The following is a 6,000-nucleotide window of genomic DNA, read 5'->3' as shown; positions in this document are numbered from 1 at the left end:
GCAAGACGCCAGCCGCTAACAATGTGCACTTAAACGTGTTCTCTGGTACCACGAAACACAGTCACCAAAAGCAGTCCACGTGAAATGTGGCTTCATCTGAGAAAATGGCACGTTTAAGATAGTCATCATCTTCTTCAATCTCAGCCAACACGGCAATAAGAAAATCATAATGACCACTGTAATCCGTTGGTTGGAGGGGGATGCACGATCTGGACTTTGTACGCAAGGAAAAGAAGTTGTTTATGTAGGATGCGGTGCACTGAAGCGCGGACTAACGTCTTGAGACTTGTCACGTAGGTCTGCGCGTTAGATCCAGTTCTAAAACATCCCAGACGCTCCTTGTTTTCTGAAACTTCGCATACCACATTCTGATGCTTTTAACGTCTGGTGGCTGTCTATGGTATGCAGTCTGGAAGTTTCTCTGGACTGTTTGCGGTGACTGTGTCTCCTGACGACAGAGGACACATTGAGGTTTGTGCTGGTTTGAGAACATGTTGTTTGCAAATGGTATCCGATCCCGCTATTGCTAAGACGCTGAGCCCTGTAATAAATAATATACCAATAAGTATGTATATACACAAAAACATGAATACGTCACTTACAGTTCAAGATAAAGAGTATTTGCCTATGTGTCATATGTGATGCCTTAAGAAAGGGAAAGACTTCTGGCATACCCGGTATACAGCTAGGGCAGCCAAAGGCTAGAATATGCAGAACAGGTTACAGAGGATAGGCATAAAAAGATTAGTACAAGACAGGAAAAAATGAATGCGACATGAAAGCAGAAGAAAGACTGCGGATTGTACTACTCGGCAGAGGAGAAACTAGCTCATTACAACGAACGTGTGTAGCTTAACCACCAAATCTGTAGTACAGCACAGGAGAGCACATTCAGTTGTATCAACAATGTATGAAGCAATATGCTGTTTCAACAATGCAGGAGTATACAGGTGGCAACTAGCGTTGCGCGCCAGAGTCACTTCTGGTATCTGAGCTCTCTTGTATGACCATTCTCTGACTTGTCTTGGCCTAGCACGCTCTTGGTTTAATGCTAACAGCCACTGTTGCGGGCTATTCGTAAATATTCTAGGGAAAGTTGTTTTGCTCTGATGCAGTCGTTTAGTGGCAAATGTTATGGATTTGTGTGACGAAAAAATATTAATGAAAGTTACATGTCCAGTTGTATCACAGTGTTTCTGTCGTTAAGCAACTGATGAGTCCTCAAAGCTCAAGTGATAGTACAAACCAACCTCTGACGTGACCTACGTATTTGGAACGAAAAAGGAATATCATAATACGTACAAAAAAACTCGAAAATAACAGTTATCGCTTGTATAAAGCTGTTACATGCGATGAATCCTCTCTTTATTTAAATCCCTTCATAGGAGTCAATACCGCAGCAATTCAGATAACCTGGGCTATCATCAAGATATGGACGCTTGTTTTCTTCGCGGTGAGAGGGAGTTGGATGAACGTGGTACTCCAACTCTGAAGGAACAGAAATAAAGGCTCGCAAAATAGTGGGTGGCACTTAAATCCATTGGTCTATAGTCATTATCGATTGGTTGATTGCTCTAGCACAAAAACAGTTTAACATATCAGTCAACATTTTGTGCAGACATTAAGTTACAAGAGAGTAAAATTTCTAGAGATACTTTTCTTAAATTTTGACCCCATACCGTGACTTGGTCAAGTTGTCGCAAGCGTTGGTTTAGATAAAGCGACGGCGATGTTTTATGACTGAAGATGATGAATCTATGAGTAACTTGGTTGGCTCATGACGCTTTGAAAAATTGTGTTATGAGCACGGAGATAAGCATTGGATGCTGTAAATTTTTTCCCTGTAGTTCCTGACGTCACTATATTCCACTTGCAAAGAGACTTCGTTCAACAAGGTTGTTGTTGTTGTCCTCAGTCCGAAGACAGGTTTGACGCATCTCTCCATGCTACTCTATCCTGCGCGAGTTTCTTCGTCTCCGAATAACTATTGCAACCTATATCCTCTTGAATCTGCTTACTGTATTCATCTCCCATACACACGCACACGCACACTTCCCTGTAATACTAAGTTCTTCGTGATCCCTTGATGTCTCAGAATGTGTCCTACCAACCGATCTCTTGTTCCTTTTGTAGCTCTGCATTACGAATGTTAAATAGTACAATTACTTCTCTGCTTTATAAATCACCATTGCTGTGGAAGCGGTAGGCGGTTAGAAAATTTTACTACTAACAGCTTTACAAAGATGGGCAGCAGATTAAAAAAAGTTGACTTCCCCTGGTCTAGATGAAGATGTGGAAAAGCGCCTGAAACCCCAGAGAGGCTAGCCAGTCTACCAGATCAACGGAATACATCTTCAGTCTCAATCGTGATTAGTTTATTCCTCCGTCATAAGATATAAGACATGAGGGGAAAAAAAAACAAACACGGAAGTGTGGTTAGCATTTTCAGTGCTGGAGGGACTCAAAGGCATCGCATGTCTTGCTATGTACGGTCGGAGGACGACAAACGTTACGATGATATTTGCTGGAGTGATGTAACCAACTACGAAAGGGACGCCTGTTACCGCGAGAAGGAACACGCTCAGGACAGGCTGACCGCCTCATTAGGCTCCGTATCATAACACGAGCAAAAACTACTGATGGAAAGGTTTTTGTTTTCTTTTTCCTTCGGTATAAATCACGGTGACACAAACATCATTAGCAAACACCAGCTGCAATGCCAAAACTTCCTGCGTAGCGCGTTTAACAGCGTAACACCCACAGGAACTCGTAGAAAAACAGTCCATGCTATGATGGTTTACACCAGGGGTGGCCACCTCGCGGTCCCCGGGGCTCTAATTTTTGGCCTGCAGAGTTGTTTCATATGAAACAAAAATTTAACTTTTATTTCACGTAAAACTCTCGAAAGAGCATCCGTCAAGTATCTTTCATATCCAATTACAACACGAATATCTCAGTTCACTGATTCACGTATCGTTAGATTTTCGTCTATATATCTCTTTGAAAAAAATTACTATGTTGGATTTATTTTGAAAAGCCCGCGCGCCATCTTGAAGAAGTTTAGTTCGCCTTGGTGATATGTGACCAACAATCAGAAGCAGTACGGATTGCGCAGCCGGATACGTTTGTTGAGCTGCGCGAGCGAGTACCAGATATAGCCAATACATTCCAAATTTAATTCTACTGCAAACTCGCAACACTTATCGGCCGTAAAGTTACAGCCCTTCACGTGTATACGTGGTGCGCATTCGATCGCGATAGACGTATCATCAGTTCAGCTAAGTAAAGCAGTTTTTATCTTCTCACAATTAATTGTTTTTAATTTTAGTAGACTTGCATTTATTTCATGTCTTCAGTTATGGTTAGCAAGTACACCAATGGCATTAGCAATTGTTTCTGTCTCAGTACTTTCTTTGAATTTTAGTACTACAAAATAAATAATACTTCATTGTAATAATGTGTTTATACTGATGACGTTTAAGGATTCCGCATTACAAAGGTAGAAATGGCATCTTCAAAGTGCAACTTTGTCCGCCTGTCATTCTCTCTTACTTACATCAGCTAATAATGTTATCGACTTGAAATGTACAATAGTTTTAAGAAACAATCATAACAAAAGAAATCGAAATGGGGGTCGAAATTTTAAAATAAGTCTACTAGGTTAAATGAAGCATACGTAATTTTTTTTATTTATGATACATGACGTTCAGAACTAAAATATCAATTTCCTAAAACAGTTGAATACTGTTCTGAAAAATTCTCTCGAGGACAGACTATGAAGTTTCCCAAGTGCGTATACTACTGAAATGAAAGAGCGATAACTCAACTAGCAGTGTAGCTCTGTAGTACGATGCTAGCCTTCCGTGTGGAGAGCAGGGTTCGATTCCTAGGTGGGTTGTATTTTTAAACATAGATGGATAGTTGCTACATATTTTGAAACATATCCACATGTTCTACAAGCACTGGTAATTGCTGGATAGCTGGTTCGAACGTAGTTTCGAGCATTATTTTTTAATTTTTTTCATTCAGTTCGAATACCTACGTCACATAAATATATGCTAATTAGCACATGTTTAACCGCCATTTTTATGAAAAAGGCACTTCTTATTTCAAATTACACGTCCCACACAAAAATCCAGTTTTCAATGCACATCTAAATCCCTAATCACCGATCCTTTATTATATAAGGTTGTTTTAAAAAAAGAAAAACATTTCAAATTAATTTTTTTTCCATTTTCATATAACCTATGCTTCACGGAAACACCCGGGGCAACATGAACCTTTATTTAAAAATTTACAACTGGGAATCGAAAGCCATCCTACAGCACAGCCCACAGTACATCAAAATAAACAACTTGCTTTACGGTGTTAAACGACTTGGAAACTTTAAAGTAGATTTTGTAGGACAGTTTTAGGAGTTGCATCGAACTACTTTAGGTAACTGATATTTGATTCTTAACTTCACGTCCCATACATGTAAAAAAAATTACAAAATTCCAATTACCGTTTGGTCTCTCTGTCAGTTTGCGACTTATGGTGAAAAAATATCTCTTTCTGTTCAAGACTTAAAGTTGGTATGGCGTCAACTAGTAAACAGGTAGGACCTAAGAAGAGGAGAGTTATAGAGGAGCTGAGAAATTTTCGAGACAAGTAGACTGTAAACCATTTTCTTGCAGAATGTAACAAAAAAACATGTATCTGATATGCAATGAATCAGTCTCAACAGCAATATGGGCCTAAACATGTAGTTATGTTTGATAAGTGCAAGGGACACTTTCGACCAGATCAGGTAAACGACTTAAAAAGGTTACTTTCTGCTCAACGGCAGACATTTACAAAGGCGAATTCAGAGTCAACATGCTATGTGAAAGTGAGTTATGCAGTAGTTCTGATATTGGCAAAAAAAATCAAAGCCGTATTCAGGTGGCGAAATGGTTAAGGAATGCTTAGAAACCGCCGTTGTAATTTCATGTCCAGAAAAGAAAAAGGATTTCTCAAAAATCCGTATTACCCTCCTGAACACACCGATTCCATATTCTGCTAACAGTCATTGGATCTCGACCAACGTGAGCAGCAATGTCGCGATACGATAAACCGCTATAGTCTACAATCTGACCTTTATCAAAGTCGGAAACGTGATGGTACGCATTTCTCCTCCTTACACGAGGCATCACAACAACGTTTCACCAGGCAACGCCGGTCAACTGCTGTTTGTGTATGAGAAATCGGTTAGAAACTTTCCTCATGTCAGCACGTTGTAGGTGTCGCCACCGGCGCCAGTCTTGTGCGAATGCTCTGAAAAGCTAATCATTTGCATATCACGGCATCTTCTTCCTGTCGGTTAAATTTCGCGTCTGTAGCACGTCATCTTCGTGGTGTAGCAATTTTAATGGCCAGTAGTACATCTGGTGGTTCTCTGTCAATTACTTGAACGGCCTAGAATAAATTTATTCATCCTTTTCCTCTAGTAAAAATTAAATCCCGCATAAGCTAGAAAAATGTACTTTGTAAAACAGTAAATGTAGAATGATATCATTCGTACTGACATCCATTAATGTTACATATTTTTCGTATTGAGGTGGTTTTTTAGAGAAAGCTTACATTCCGCATCCGTGTCTGTTGCAACAATATATATATATATATATATATATATATATATATATATATATATATAATCCGCGTCGAAAAAATACCATTTCTTGTCGTTCAATATTTTCTATACATGTTTCACTGAAGTTACAGCGTTACTGGTGGTCTTCTTTTTATTTTATTTAACAATATATATATATATATATATATATATATATATATATATATACCGCCTGCCAAGCGCAACATCATTACAGATGACGAACTGTATAAATTCGAAACGAGGACGATAAACAGTTCATACAAGAGGGGAACAGAAGTAATGCAGTGCTGTAGCACAGTGCTGAAGATTAGATGGGTGGATAGAATAATTAATGAATTGAACTGGGGAGCAAATACATTTATCGCATA

The sequence above is a fragment of the Schistocerca serialis genome, chromosome 1, assembly GCF_023864345.2.
Source record: "Schistocerca serialis cubense isolate TAMUIC-IGC-003099 chromosome 1, iqSchSeri2.2, whole genome shotgun sequence".
Lineage (NCBI taxonomy): Eukaryota > Metazoa > Arthropoda > Insecta > Orthoptera > Acrididae > Schistocerca > Schistocerca serialis.
This window is presented reverse-complemented; position numbering follows the sequence as displayed.